The sequence below is a fragment of the Anolis sagrei genome, chromosome 1, assembly GCF_037176765.1.
Source record: "Anolis sagrei isolate rAnoSag1 chromosome 1, rAnoSag1.mat, whole genome shotgun sequence".
Classification (NCBI taxonomy): Eukaryota; Metazoa; Chordata; class Lepidosauria; order Squamata; family Dactyloidae; genus Anolis; species Anolis sagrei.
Genome location: NC_090021.1, coordinates 291,530,321 through 291,546,854, shown reverse-complemented (window position 1 = coordinate 291,546,854; position 16,534 = coordinate 291,530,321). Strand labels below are relative to the sequence as shown.

Sequence of the window (16,534 nt, the reverse complement as noted above, 5' to 3'; positions counted from 1 at the left end):
TGACAGATCTGTTATTTGTAAGCTGTCTGGGAGCATTTTTGGCAGAAGTGCAAAGTATAAGCACTTCAAGTAAACAATAAATGAAATAAATAAATAATAAATGGAAGGCCAATATAACAGTATCAGTCTTACATAACAGGAATGAATCTTCAAGGTATGTAAGAATCAAAACATTGCATGCACTATGTAGTATTATTTAGAGCAGGGGTCGGAATCATGTGGCTCACCAAATGTTGCTGGACAACCCTTTCCATCATTCTTCACCACTGGCTATGCTGCCAAAAGTCCAACAAAAGCTGTCGAGCCACATGCTTCCACCCGCCCCAAACTAAACAAGAAGACACTACTACACAGGTTGAGTATTCCTTGTCTCAAAACCCCAAATCTGAAAAACTTCAAAATTCAAAACTGCCCATGTGTGGCTGAGCTAGTGACACCTTTCCTTTCTGATGGAATTGTTCTTCACATACAAAATGGTGAAAAATATTGCATAAAATTACCTTTAGACTATTTGTGTAAGGTGTATAAGTAACACAATTTACTTTTGTGTTTAGACTATAACATATTTTATTATGTAAATGTCAGGTTTTACAATGTATTGTAATGTAATATAGCTGAGTCATGCACTGCTAATGGGCTTCTATTGAAAATGCTGAGTCATGCATTAACTGTATATAGAACTTCATTTGGGGAATGTGTTCTGGCTTAGTCCAGGTGATTGTGAATGATGTAATCCTGGGTCTGGGTTAAGTCAATGAGTTGGAAACCAATCAGAGATTGCTATGTGTAATTATATAGAATTGTATACAAAGAAGTCATGTACAGTGTATATTTCTCCTTGTGCTGTGATGTTGTTCATCGAAGGCTATATGTAATTAAAGAACCTGTCTGCTAAGACAAGATATAACTGTATGCTGTGGTAAGTTTGTAATATCATCTAGACTGGGGGAAAGACAATGGTAAAACTGACAATGGCCGTATCTGTAAAAGGTTCCAAAGTGACTGCAGGCTGTGGAAGCAGTTGACTCAAAATACTGTGCAGGAAGAAGCTACTGGAAAGTGCTGAAGTTGTGTAACTGATCTGCTGCTGAATTGTGAAGTTAATCTCAACAGTAAATATTTCCAAAAAATTCAAAATTGAAAGAACAAACCAATTCGGGTCCAAGTATTTCAGATAAGGGATACTCTAATTGTTATAGAACTTTCTCTAAAAAAACGATGGGAGAAACAGCCAATGAAGCAAGGCATTTTGAGGGAGAGGATAGTAAAACATTTTGAAAAATTTTAGAAGACATTATTTCAAGTTTTGTCTGAGAATCAGGAATTATTTTTAATTGATTTGGGGGGAGTAATAACTGAGTACGATTTCCTGCTAAAGACTACATACAGACACCATGGCTTATGGCACATTCAGGACTAAACCATGTACTATGGCATAAGCATTTGTGAGATGCATGAAAAGTCACACAGTGGGTTTGAATTAAACAGCTACTGTTACAGTTTGAATGAAACAGTTACAACTAACAATATTAACATAGGTTACATTTCAAAAACACAGAAACAATGTGAAAAAACCCACTAGCTGTTGGGCTACTATATATGTGTTGTACAAGACACTTAATTTTAAATTACTAAATATGCATTTAAAATTTTCCACATGTTACAGAGCAATCCTAGCACATACTGATATCTGAAGAAAGTTATAATGTAGTGAAGATGGCCCTTCACCTCCAAGAGAGAAGGACTCAATTGTTCTTCATTAATACAGTAGAACAGGCTGTACCTTCTGGATCAAAATGAATTCTTAAGCAAAAACATTCATGCTGACATCTAATAAATCCACAGTACTACATGAAAAAAAATCAGAAGTTCTGAAGCTTGTCTGTAAAACTTCAAACCATTAGAAAAGTCTTTCAGGAAGACAATGAAAGAAATTCTTGATTTGTGTGATCAAGCCTACCTTTCATAGGAGAATTCAATCACTACTGAACTGTCAAGTCTAAAAAAATATTAAGTACAAAGATATATTTCCTATTAAAATGTTGGATATGTCTGAACATTTATGCCATAATGGCACTATCTATATTTATATCTATGAGAGAGAGATTGTTAATATTCAGGATATATCACTTATTTATACATTTAAAGGTGACAGTATAATTTTATGTTTTGTTTACTAATTTTAAGTGAAAAATGTTAGTCATATACCAGTCAATTAAGAGACTGAAAATCAATATTATATTGCTAAAAGACATCCCAAGCACATAAACTGCAATGTGCTTTTGTTCTTCCAACATATGGATTGGTAATATTTCCATTTGTTTCAATGCTGGGAAAAAATATATCAAAAACTCACCTAACAATCGGGTCTAAGTTTTGTATTTATGATATGACCAGAGTGATAATTACAAATTATTTCTATGTCCCTTTAACAATGTATTGCTTTATCATAGCACTGCAATTTGGTATAATTTCAAATTTCATTGCTCACAATGTTTTTCAGAATATAGGCAGTCCCCAAGTTACAAACAAGATAGGTTCTGTAGGTTTATTCTTAAGTTGAATTTGTCTGCAAGTTGGAACAGGTACATTTTTAAGGGTAAATCCAACCATATATATGTGTATGTGTATTAAAGCTTCGGTAGCGTTTGTTTTGCTGTTGCTGCCTCCTATTCAGAAGATTTCACCTTTCTGTCCCTGCGATAAATGAATTTTAAAAATGTGGCTTGTTATGGAAGTAAGGCTTGGTGATAAAGCTTCAGTGGAGACACTTTTTCCCCATGATAACTCTTAGAGAAGTGAATTTCTCTCCTGAGGGGTAGATTTCTCTCACTTCTAATTGTCTCATCCCAGTTCTTAACTATGAGTTGTCTGTAAGTCGGATGTTTGTAACTGCCTGTATAGTTGGTGAGCTGATATTCAAAGGACTAGAGAAAGAAACAGTGGTTCCTGCTAACTCTCATTACATTACTGAGGTAATAATCAGACCTGTATGTTTGGATAACATAACATGCAGTTGCACTAATAGAACTGCAATCCTTTTCGTAAAGGATAGTACATCCTATGCCTTGAGGCCCTCAGAATTAAATACTTTATTAGCAATGCAACTGTATTCATATGCTAACTAGAAAACCTTGCTGAGATCAATGACACTCATTTCCAGGCAGGTAGGTACAACACTGCTGCCCGTGGTAGACTCACGGTGACCATGTGTCACTTCCAGAACAAAATCTCAGTCACTTTAACTAAAAAATTAAATGCTGACTAGCCAAGCTACACATCTCAGCTGAACTTACTTATTAATACATGCATAATCTACTATAGCACCAATATCCCTTGTAACAACTGAACGCTGAGTTCATCATCTTCACTTAGTTCTCTATGACAGAATTCTGAAACTATTTAAGCACAATAGTTCATAAGAAAAATATGCAAATTGGTCTCAAGAGTGCAGCTGCAACAACAGCCATGTGCAACACAGAATCCTTGGTTCATATGCAGCCCTTGCCCATTTATGTGGCTCCAGTTCTCCCAAGCTTATACATTTTGGGGTTTATAAAACACTGCTGTTCCTGAAGGCTTCCAGGAAGAACAGTTATCTGCTAAAGCAAGACTTGTTTTACTGGAAAATCTTTCAATATTTTGTTTAAAATCAGAAGCAAATTCCCAGTTTTAAAAATCTTCCAATTCACATTTTAGGCAAGGGCATGGTTCAAACTGGTTCTGTTCCCCCTAAATAGCCCATCAACCCGCTGCTGCCTACTGATTGGTAGAACAATTACAGTTAATGATGTATAGTGAAAACTGTATCTATTGTAAGGTTGCTACAGTTTCTAGAATATTTTGGTAAAGACATCCTGGTACTTACCTGTTCATTTGTCAAGCAGCTGGTAAGGACCCATATCTACATGCTTGCCTCTTCCTTTATTAATATTACTTATTTTCATCTGCCAGACTAGCAAACATGTATAGTTATGAATATCAAAATAATGTAAGACCCTTTTCAAATCAGGATTTCAAATTAGCATTTGACACTAACTATAGGCAGTTACTGACATGGGTGGGAGGGAGAGATGGGGGGTATCGTACTATAGACCCACAAGATTTGATACACGTGCTTTATCCAGATGTTCAGTCAATTGTAACACAGTAATACCTTGCCGTATTTTAAAGTTGAATTTTCTAGTCCAATTTTCAGATATGTCCTGGTTAGAAGTAGTGGTGAGCACAAGACATACAAAAAGTCCTACCACATTTTCAGATGTGCTTGGAGAAACATGGGGACTATGTTGCAAATAAATTTTGTTTGTAATTTTCCAAAAGTTGTTTGATTTATCCTAGAACAAGGAAACTTACTTTTTGGGCACCCCTCGTATATGTACAATGGGACGTTAATATCTGCTATGGTTTGGTTCTTGGACCTCCTCTCCCTTTGGATATCAAAATCTGTGGATGCTGAAGTTCAATTATATACAATAATAATAAGCTTTCTTTATATCCCGCCCCCTCTCCCAGGAGGGACTCGGGGCAGCTCCAATGACGTAGTAAGAGGCTGTTCCTTATATAACGCAGCAAAATCAAGGTTTGACTTTTGTCATTTTATTTTTGAATATTTTCAAGTCGAGGCTGGTTGACTTCATGGATGCACAATCTATGGAAGCAGAGGGCCAACTGTAATGCTAAACTGTGGATTACAGTAACTTGTAAATGCAGCCAGCTATTGCTGTAATACACAGAATACAGTAATTAAATAACATAGCAGAAATATCACAGACACCTCTATATTTGCTCCCACCACCAATGGCAATTCCAGTAATCCTGCAATCGTTCATTTTCAAATGATGGGTGGACTGCTAAAACTACCTTCAAGATTGAGTATATGTAACATGGAAAGTATAGATTTATACATAACTCAGCTAAATTATTATCCTAAAACCATGGTGCACAACCCTTTGGGAATCCAACCCCCAGAAGCCCAAGTCAATGGTTAGAAATTCTGAGGGTTGAAGTCCAAAACACCTGGAGGGCCACAAGTTGTGCACCACTGTCCTAAAGGTAACATATCCCATATGATTTCAGAAGCTAAGCCGGGTCATGTCTGGTCAGTCTTTGGATAGAGTTCGCTAACAATACCAGGTTATGCCAGTTACATCCCAAGGGAAAAACTGGCAAAACCACTAATGGATATTTCTTGCCTATGAAAACCCTACGGAATTCACGGGGTTGCCATAAGTCAGCAGGCAACTTGAAGGCACATGCACACCAAAATAATCATCTGAAATATTTCAAAAGCAGCAAAAGATACCATCCCGAGAGAAAATAACTCAAGGATCCACTGTCAAAAAGCTCCCAGCTTAGGTGTTTAATTATCAAGTTACTTTTGACTGAATGGGACAATCCTGGTTGGGACTAATAATAGGTTTAAGGTCTCATTTTCTAAACAAAAAACACACACATACACTAGACCAGTGGTTCTCAACCTGGAGTCCCCAGATGTTTCTGGCCTACAACTTCCAGAAATCCTAACAGCTGATAAACTGGCTGAGATTTCTGAGAGTTGTAGGCCAAAAACATCTGGGGACCCCAGGTTGAGAACCACTGTTGTAGAATCATAAAATAATAGAGTTGAAAGAGACCACAGGGCCCTTCTAAAACACCACTAGGAAAAAACTAAGATACTATCCGGATATCCTTGAAAAACAGTTAAAATACAAAATAAGGAAGCTTCTCAGTCTTCCATCATTGAATTAATCCACCCCTACTCACACATACATTTAAGAATTATTAAAACACAGGTCATATCTTCTTTTTTAACAGTTTTATCTGTTGAAAATACTGAACAACTATTCAGAAAGAAAGTTCGGAAAATTATTACAATATACAATAGTTGCAGCAAGAATTGTATTTGCTCAATGGAAGAAACTAGTTATCTGAACAAGAAAAATGGATGATGAAGATGTATGAATTTGCTGAGATGAACAAACTGTGTTAAGAATAAATCTTTGATCAACTTTTTAAAAAGTTGATCGTTACTTTTTCACATTCATCAGCTGTGGGATTTATGAGTTAATAGTGTTACCAAAAGTAATTACATGACACCATTTAAAGAGAGTCAACTAATAAGGAATAAAAACCATCAGATAGTGAGTGGAAAGTTTGTAGATTTCTTTTTTGTGTGTAATATGTTACATTTTTGTGTTTCCATTTAGTTATTTTAGGCAATTGCATCTCTCCCTATGAACCTGTTCAATTATTAAGATCTGTCAGGGATGCCCTTCTCATGTTCCAACCTGCGTCACAAGCATGGTTGGTGGGGATAGGGCCTTCTCGACTGCCCCCTCTCCCCACTGGAACGCCCTCCCCAGAGAAATTAGGCAAGCTTCCAAGCTTTCAACTTTTTGGAAGGAACCTTCCTTTTTAAACAGGCCTTTGACAATGGTTAACGCAATATTCAATGGTTGGAGGATTTAAATTTCTGCTCTTTTAACCAAACCAGTGGCTGGGATGTTTATTATAATAAAGTTTTATAATAACAACAATTATTATTATTAATAGCTGTTTAGTTGTAGTCCTGCAGTAGCAGATAGAATGTGGTTATGTGGTTTTTATTGTTAAATACCCCCAGATTGGCTTGTTTGTTCTATCTTGGTTTTTTCTCGAATAAAAAAGACAAGCAAGGTTGGTGGGGACGAGGCAGAGGGGGCCTTCTCGGTAGCAGCCCCCAGACTTTGGAATGCCCTCTCCAAGGAAATTAGACAAGCACCCACCCTTATAACTTTCAGGAAGGAGTTGAAAACCTGGCTATTTAAGCAGGCTTTTGATAATGACTATGAGTATTAACCACCTTATCCAACAGGACTTGAAATGGTTATAAGAACTATAATTTATAGTGCTTCATTGCTATGATACTTCATCTTGTTGATGGGAAGCTTCCCTTCAGAGTGGAAATCATCTATCGGACAGATGGCAAGCAATTTCACCTCAGCAAACTGAAAGCCAAAATCAAGGTTACAACAACATCTGCTATCGAACTCCAATATACTGATGACAACCGTCATCTGTGCGCATTCAGAGGAAGACCTACAAGCCACTCTAAACACCTTCGCAGACGCATATGAGAAATTCGGCCTGTGAACATTGAGAAAACTAAAGTGCTCTTCTAGCAGTCACCAGCCAATCTCTCTCCAATGCCAGAAATACAGTTTAATGGTGTAACATTAGAAAATGTTGACAATTTCCGCTACCTTGGCAGCCACCTCTCCACAAAAGTCAATATTGACACTAAAATATAACACCACCTGAGCTCTGCGAGTGCAGCATTTTTCCAAATGAAGCACAGAGTGTTTGAGGACCGGGACATCTGTAGGGATACCAAGGTTCTTGTTTATAAAACTATTGTCCTCCCAATCCTGCTATACACCTGCGAGATGTGGACTATCTACAGAGGTCACATGCAACTCCTAGAACTATTCCATCAGCGTTGCCTCCAAAAATCCTGCAAATCTCTTGGGAAGACAGGCGGACAAATGTCAGCATGCAGGAAGAAGCGAAGACCACCAGCATTGAAGCAATGGTCCTCCGCCATCAACTCTGCTGGTCCGGCCACGTCATTCAGATGCCCGACCACCGTCTCCCAAAGCAGTTGCTCTATCCCGAACTCAAGAACAGAAAATGAAAAGTTGGTGGACAGGAAAAGAGATTTAAAGATGGGCTCAAAGTCAACCTTAAAAACTCTTCTTAGACACTGAGAACTGGGAAGCCCTGGCCCTTGAGCGCTCCAGCTGGAGGTCAGCTGTGACCAGGAGTGCTGTAGAATTTGAAGAGGCACGAATGGAGGGTGAAAGAGAGAAATGTGCCAAGAGGAAGGCATGTCAAGCCAACCCCTACCAGGACCACCTTCCACCTGGAAACCAACGTCCTCCCTGCGGGAGAAGATGCAGATCAAGAATAGGGCTCCACAGTCACCTATATACCCACCGCCAGTACACCAATCTTGGAAGACAATCCTATTTGGACAATGAGGGATCGCCTAAGTAAAGTAAGTAAGTAATGCTGGATTCCCTGATGATAGGAATTGGCTTGTTTTAAACAGCGTTTTTGTGTATATATTGTTTTAGAGGGATAAAATCTTTTAGATTGTGGAATTCACCTCTCTAGGAATATTACACTAGCCCCCTCCCTCCTGACCTTCTGTAAGAAAGTAAAAACATGGCTTTTTGGTCAAGCCTCTGAAGATCTTGTGCAATTGATAAAAAGGGATTTATGTGCAATGACTATTGGGATGGCCCAGACTATGACTTTGGATAATGTGGCTAACAGTAAAGGCATTGTTTTATGTTTTAATGTACTGTATCGTTCTATTTAAATGTTTAACTGTACATTGCTTTTGAAGGCATCAAATAGTTGCCTAAGTGTAAGCTGTCTTGAGTCCCCTCTAGGATGGAGAAAAACGGGATAGAAATGTTGTAAATAAATAAATATTATTTACAATGTTGTACCATTTTGTCTTATTAATTGGCATGGGATTATTATCTATCATTTATTACATTTGCTGTTTTATTGTAAGATGCCCCCGAGTCCCTGCCCCCGAGTCCCTTTGGGGAGAGGGGGCAGGAAATAAATAAAACTTATTATTATTATTATTATTATTATTATTATTACTTAGAACAGGAGTCCTCAAACTTTTTAAACAGAGGGCCGGGTCACAGTCCCCCAAACTGTTGGAGGGCCGGATTATAATTTGAAAAAAAACACCACAAATTCCTATGCACACTGAACATATCTTATCTGTAGTGCAAAAGACACTTAAAACAATACAATAATTAAGATGAAGAACAATTTTAACAAATATAAACTTATTAGTATTTCAATGGGAAGTGTGGGCCTACTTTTGGCTGATGAGATAGGATTGTTGTTGTTGTGTCCTTTCAAGTAGTTTCAGACTTAGGTTGGTCCTGAGCAAGGGCCGGGTAAATGACCTTGGAGGGCCGCATCCGGCCCCCGAGCCTTAGTTTGAGGACCCCTGACTTAGAATAATAGAACTGGAAGAAACCACAAGGGACATCCAATCCAAACCCGTTTTCTGACATGATGGAAAACATAACAAAGCACCCCTGACAGATGGCCTTCCAGCCTCTGCTTAAAAACCTCTAGAGAAGGATACTCCACCACATTCTGAGGCAACATGCATGAAAAATGAGGTTTTGGGAGGGTCCTCCCCTTGTACAAGGCAGAACTGAACATTTGTTAACTGTTTATTTTAACTGTACATTGCTTTTGAAGGCATCAAATAGTTGCCTAAGTGTAAGCCATCTTGAGTCCCCTCTGGGATGGAGAAAAGCGAGATAGAAATGTTGTGAATAAAATAAATAAATAAATAAAATTTGTTTACAGCATTGTCCCATTTTGTCTTATTAATTGGCATGTGATTATTGTCTATCATTTATTGCATTTGCTGTTTTGTTGTAAGCCTTCGGGGAGAGGGGGCAGAATATAAATAAAGCTTCTTCAGCTTCTTCTTATTATTATTTAGAATAACAGAACTGGAAGAAACCACAAGGGCATCCAATCCTAATCCCTTTTCTGTTGTTGTTGTTGTTGTTGTTATTATTTAGAGCGGAGCAAAACATATACATGGCAAACATTCAATGCCTGGATACAATACATAAACATTAAAAAACATTTATCTAAATATTAAAATACACCATTTAAAATAGCACAATTTAAACCCGTCTTAGCCATCCGAATCAAATCCAATTGACCCTGTCATCTTTCCCATTGTCGCTTCATTGCCCTGTCCTGAAAGCTTGGTCCCACAGCCAAGTTTTTACCATCCTTCTAAAGAATAGGAGGGAGGGGGCCGACCTGATCTCACCAGGAAGGGAGTTCCATAGCCGGGGAGCAATCACCGAGAAGGCCCTGTCTCTCATCCCCACCAATTGCGCCCAGAGGATTTTAATCTCCGCGATGGTACATAGAGGGAGATGTGTTTGGACAGGTAATTTGGGCCGGGGCCGTTTAGGGCTTTATAGGCCAAAGCCAGCACTTTGAATTGTGCCCGGTAGCAAACTGGCAGCCAGTGGAGCTGGCGTAACATGGGAGTTGTATGCTCCCTATATGCCGCCCCAGTTATTAACCTGGTTGCCTCTTGTTGGACTATTTGAAGCTTCTGAGCAGTCTTCAAAGGCAACCCCACGTAGAGTGCGTTGCAGTAGTCTATTCTTGATGTAACGAGAGTTCTATTATTTAGAATAATAGAACTGGAAGAAACCACATGGGCATCCAATCCTAACCCCTTTTCTGTTGTTGTTGTTGTTATTATTATTATTATTTAGAATAATAGAACTGGAAGAAACCACATGGGCATCCAATCCTAACCCCTTTTATGTTGTTGTTGTTATTATTATTATTTAGAATAATAGAACTGGCAGAAACCACATGGGCATCCAATCCTAACCCCTTTTCTGTTATTATTATTATTATTTAAAATAATAGAACTGGAAGAAACCACATGGGCATCCAATCCTAACCCCTTTTCTGTTATTATTATTATTATTTAGAATAACAGAACTGGAAGAAACCACATGGGCATCCAATCCTAACCCCTTTTCTGACATGATGGAAAACACAACAAAGCACTCCTGACAGATGGGCTTCCAGCCTCTGCTTAAAAACCTCCAGAGAAAGAGGCTCCACCACATTCTGAGGCAACATGTATGAAAACTGAGGCTTTGGGAGGGTCCTCCCCTTGTACAAGGCAGAACTGAACAAGCCAGACAGCTGCACCATGGGAAACGCCTGACAAGTGCAACGCTAAGCATATTTCCTCGGGAATAAATTCCACTCACATCCAAGAGGGCTGGTTAACTGGCTGCTTTTTCAGGCTGGAAACTTGGTCCTTTTGGGGTAGGGCAGGGAACCCATTCACTAGGAGCCCCGAAAGAGCGGAAAGAAGTGCGCTGGTGGTGTTCAAGAAGGGCTCTCTCCAAGGAGGCCAAGTGGGAGACAGCCTTGCCTCACGACACAGGTGTAGCCCAGGCAGTGGGTGGCTCGGAGGCAGGTAGAGACTAGCCCACGAAGACACTCCTCCTCCTCCTAACAGGGCCTCTCTCCACCAAGGAAGAGGTAGCGCCTTCCTCTCGGAGAAAAACAAGGCCGAAGAAGGGGGGGGGGGGCTGAAAGGAGAGCCGCCTTCCCAGAGCCCTGAGCCCAATAGTCAGCCCTCAGGCATCTCGCCGAAGGGATGCGAGGCCTACCCGTCTCCCTCCGCGACGGGGAAGCCCTGAGGGCGGGCTGGCGGGCACTCACTCACTCACTCACTCACCTGCTGCCTCTGCTGCTCATGGTCCAGCGCCACAGGTGCCGCTGGCCAGGCCTCAAATGGAAGCCACCGGATTGGGCGGCGGCGGCAAGGAGGATTTAGCGCCGGGCCCCCCTTCGCCCAGGCAGCGCCATTCAAACCAGGCCGCGTTGCATGCTGGGAGGGTGACCGAGGCGCTCCTCGAATGCTCTCCGCCTTCCTGGCTGCCTGCCTTCAGCGTGCGCATGCGCAAGGGGAGAAGGTGCCTCGCGCTCGCTCCTGTCACTCGGCTCCTCTCCGGGTTCCCAACTTTGGATCCTCCAAAAGAGATGGCTTTAGTTATTTTTAAAATTATTAAGAAAAGAAGATTGCTCCAAAAGACGATAGAGAGAAAAAAATAAAAATAAATTGAGAATAGTAAGGTCTAAAAGTACATCGAAAGTGTGGGAACAAATTTCATTTTAGAAAAGTAGGGAAAAAGAAGAGTAATGTTTAACCTAAACACCACAGTCCAAAAAGAGAAGAGAAGAAAAAAAAAGAATTAAAAAATCAAAAATAATTTTATATATATATGTTGACTTCCGTTCTTCTTATTAAAGCCCCAAAAAAGAAAAGAAAAAACCTAGGTTCTTGTGGGCTTTTTCGGGCTATAGGGCCATGTTCTAGAGGGATTTCTCCTGACGTTTCGCCTGCATCTATGGCAAGCATCCTCAGAGGTAGTGAGGTCTGTTGGAAATAGGACAATGGGTTTATATATCTCAACAAAAGATTTTCCTATGCTCAGGCAGGCCTTCAAATGCTAATGAAGGTGGTCATTTGAAACATTCACAACTAGCTCCAGCAGAGAAGAGCTCTTTGCCCCACTCCAGCCACTCCACAGATATATAAACTCATTGTCCTATTTCCAACAGACCTCACTACCTCTGAGGATGCTTACCATAGATGCAGGCGAAACGTCAGGAGAAATGGCTCTAGAACATGGCCCTATAGCCCGAAAAAACCCACAAGAACCTAGTAATTCCAGCCATGAAAGCCTTCGACAATACAAAAAAAAAATTCTATTCCATTCCAAGAATATGAATTTTTTTCTCAAATAAACAGTTATATACTTAATTATTGTCCTCATTGCTTATATATTCATCGAAGGTTGTCCAGTCCGTTCTTTTTACAGCTTTACCATTGTTTTGTCTTAGCAAAAATGTCAATTCGTCCATGTTTAGACTTCAAATAGATGTGTTGTCAAAGGCTTTCATGGCCGGAATCACTGGGTTGTTGTAGGTTTTTTCGGGCTATATGGCCATGTTCTAGAGCAGGGGTCCACAAACTTTTTGAAAAGAGGGCCAGGTCACAGTCCCTCTTATTTGTAGTGTAAAAAACACTTTAAAACAGTACAATAATTAAAATGAGGAACAATGTTAACAAATATAAACTTATTAATATTTAAATGGGAAATGTGGGCCTGCTTTTGGCTGATGAGATAGGATTGTTGTTGTTGTTGTGTATTTTCAAGTCGTTTCAGACTTAGGTTGACCCTGACCGAGGGCCGGGTAAATGACCTTGGAGGGCCGCATCCGGCCCCCGAGCCTTAGTTTGAGGACCCCTGACCCCTGTTCTAGAGGCATTCTCTCCTGACGTTTCGCCTGCATCTATGGCAAGCATCCTCAGAGGTAGTGAGGTCTGTTGGAACTAGGAAAAAGGGTTCAAATAGATGGTTTTAGACTTCAGTTCCCAGAATTCCCGACTGTTGGACAAGTCCAAAACACTTGGAAGAGCAAAGTCTGGGAAATACCAGCCTTTCAACCTGTACATCAAGTTTGCAGATGACACTACAGGAAAGGAGGTTCCACCTGAACATGAGGAAGAACTTCCTAACTGTGAGAGTTGTTCAGAAGTGGAACTCTCTGCCCCGGAGTGTGGCGAAGGCTCCTTTTTTGGAGGCCTTTCAACAAAGGCTGGATGGCCATCTGTTGGGGGTGCTTTGAGTGTGATTTTTCTGCTTCTTGTCAGGGGGTTGGACTGGATGGCCTGCAAGGATTCTTCCAACTCAAGGATTCTATGATTCAGTGACACCAAATGAGGAGGGATAGCTAATACTTCAGAGGACAGGATCATAATTCAAAAGGACTTCAATGGATTAGAGCAGGCTTGGGCAAACTTCGGCCCTCCACGTGTTCTGGACTTCAACTCCTACAATTCCTAACAGCTGGTAGGCTGTTAGGAATTGTGGGAGTTGAAGTCCAGAACACCTGGAGGGCTGAAGTTTGCCCATGCCTGGATTAGTGAGCCAGGCCAAAGGTAACAAAATAAATTTCAACAAGGAGGTACTAGAAATGCAAAGATACAGGTTGGTTGATGCCTTGATCTGCAACAATCCACGTGAGAAAGATCTTGCAGTCTTCATGGACAATAAGTTGAACATGACCCAACAGTGTGATGCAGCAGCTAAAAAAGCCAATGGGATTTTGGGCTGCATCAAAAGGAGTATAGTGTCTCTAGATCGAGGGAAGTCATGGTATTCCGCTTTGGTTAGACCTCAACTGGAATACTGTGCCCAGTTCTGGGCACCACTGTTCAAAAGAGATATTGACAAGCTGGAAGGAGTCCAGAGGAGGGCAACTAAAATGATCAAAGGTCTGGAGACCATGCCCTTTGAGTAGCATCTTTAAGAACTGGATATGTTTTGCCTGCAGAAGAGAAGGTTGAGAGGAGATATTATAGCCATGTATAAATACGTGGAGTGTCATAAGGAAGAGGGTGCAGACTTGTTTTCTGCTGCCCTTGAAATTAGGGCTCGGAGCAACGGGTTCAAATTACAGGAAAGGAGGTTCCACCTGAACATTAGGAAAAACTTCCTGACTGCATGAGCTGTTCAACAGTGGAACTCTCTGCCTCTGAGTGTGGTAGAAGCTCCTTTCTTGGAGGCTTTTAAACAAAGGCTGAATAGCCATCTATCAGGGGTATTTTGATCATGCTTTTACTGCATGTCAGACAGTTGGACTAGATGGCCTATGTGGTCTCTCCCAACTCTGTTATTCAATGTGTACCTTCAATGAATGAACAACAATCCCTGATCTTGACCAAATCCTGCATAAAAATGCCCTCGGATGCACTTTATTTTATCCTCTAGTGCAATTAAACCCCATTGTTTGGTCCCATCTGACCCTCCTTCTAGATATACTACATTGCTCATCTCACCCAGTGTTTCAAAAACTTTTAATATTTACAATTGGCCCTGCCCCCTGTGTTCAATTATTGTGATTTTATATTGCATTGTGTGTTTACTTTGTATTGTATTTTGCATTTTTGTATCTTTATTTTCATTATATTTTATTGGTGTATTTGTATATTGCATATTTGCATTGTTGTAATTGTTGGGCTTGGCCTCATGTAAGCTGCCCGGAATCCCCTTGGGGAGATTATGGTGGGGTATAAATAAAGTTTTATTATTATTATGATTCTATGACTCTACTCACAATAGATCCCCATTGTGTTACTTGGATTGGCCCTATGTTGTAGAATGAATGCAGTTGGACACCACTTTAACTACCATGGCTCATTGCTATGGAATCCTGGAATTTGTAATTTGGTGAGGCACCAACGCTCTTTGTCAGAGAAGGGCTATGACACTTGTAAAACTATGATCCCCAGAATTCCATAGCATTGAGCCATGGTGTCAAACTGCATTGGCTGTACAGTGAGATGTACTCCCGGCTTCTGGCCATTTTATTCCCTTTCCTATTTCAGGGGCCTGATATCCCTTGTCAGTCTCTTGAAGTTGTTGTTTATTTGTATAGTACCTAAATGTGTATGAATCTTTATAAGTACAACAACCAAAAATCAGTGGGTCCTGTCAAAAGTGTACAATTGTGTGTGTATATATATACACGCAGAGTATACCACACATACAACTGCAAGGAAGAAATAATAAAAATATACAATTGTAAAATAATTGTATCCTCTAAAGATGCCAGCCACAGATGCAGGCGAAACATTAGGAGAAAACGTTGCTAAAACACTACCTTAAGGCCCAGAAACCACACAACACCCCAATTGTAAAATAAATCACATATAGGCAACAGGTGTTTCATTCTGTCACATTCCAAGAGTGCAAACTGAATGCCTTGACTGCTAAAATGTTTTGGATAAAATAAGCCATCAAGACTGGAATAAACCTCAGGTCAGCCCTCCATACAATCAACAGAGCTTATTCCTCCTTGATTTCACCTTCATTCTCATGATATGCACACTAATAATAACTTTGACAATTCCCACAATGCTTCCATGCTTTTCATGTCCAGATCTTCCCCAAGTTAATTAAACTTATACAGAGTACACTAATGGCAGCTTCATAGATGGTTTTATTTATTATAGTTTTATGGTAGATCCTCCCATGATGTTGTCACCAAGTCCTCAATTTTTCTGTTTAGTGATACTATTTCCTTTTCTTCTCTATCTTTCCCTTTTGGTTTAATAAAATAATGTTATCAAAGCCTTTTTTCCATCCTCAGATGGTCTGATCTGGCATAGGTCTCAAAAATATCCTGCAAAGTTCAAGAGGCATACAGCCTTAGCAGTTTTACACTTTTACATAAATGTGCTTCTAAATAATCAGAAAGCACCAGGATGACTTCCAAATGTCAGATGCTCTGTGTGACAGGTATGCAATGTCCCGCTCACATGCTATTTGTAAGGTAAAACAGTCATCATGTTTATTAGAGCCATGGGGTTATAATTAGTAAGCAGTATTCAGAAGTAATTTAATGACTAAACCTTGTGAAAAAGCAGGATAACATGTGATCTTTCTCCACATACTCAAAACTTTAGAAGTGTCTATTTAATCATATAATAGATCCTGGGATCCAATCAAGCATATAGTCCTAAATAGGATGTTTAGAAAGCACGCCATACAGCAACAAGAAAGGGATCTCATAGGGGTTTGAAATTGCATTATATGATCAATGTAGACTCATTGAACGGCATTATATAAGTGTACACTGACCATATAATTTAGTTTGAAATTGCATTGTATGGCAGTGTAGACTGGGCCTGAGGCAAGCAATTATACATTGGTGATTAAGGGTTGGAGTAGGACTTGAGAAATTCAGATTCAAATCTGCTCACCCACGAAACTCATTGGTTAACCTTCAACCACTCACTCTCTCTTAACAGTCTAGTAGTTGTGTGGATAAAATGGGAGGAAAACAATGTAAACATTCATGTGTTCCTTGGATGAAA

General features: G+C 40.0%; 1 protein-coding gene across 2 annotated transcripts in view; it reads right to left on the bottom strand.

Moving 5' to 3' along the window:
• KATNBL1 (katanin regulatory subunit B1 like 1) overlaps positions 1 to 11,505 on the bottom strand; it is a 39,453-nt gene extending 27,948 nt beyond the window's left edge. The window contains exon 1 of one of the 2 annotated variants that reach the window (XM_060760120.2): positions 11,324 to 11,505. The gene's annotated coding sequence lies outside the window, so the exon portion shown is untranslated. Of the gene's footprint in view, positions 1 to 10,847; positions 11,033 to 11,323 lie in introns of those variants that run through there. The other variant, XM_067462857.1, reaches the window with a different exon arrangement.
• Between the last annotated feature and the right edge of the window lie 5,029 nt (positions 11,506 to 16,534).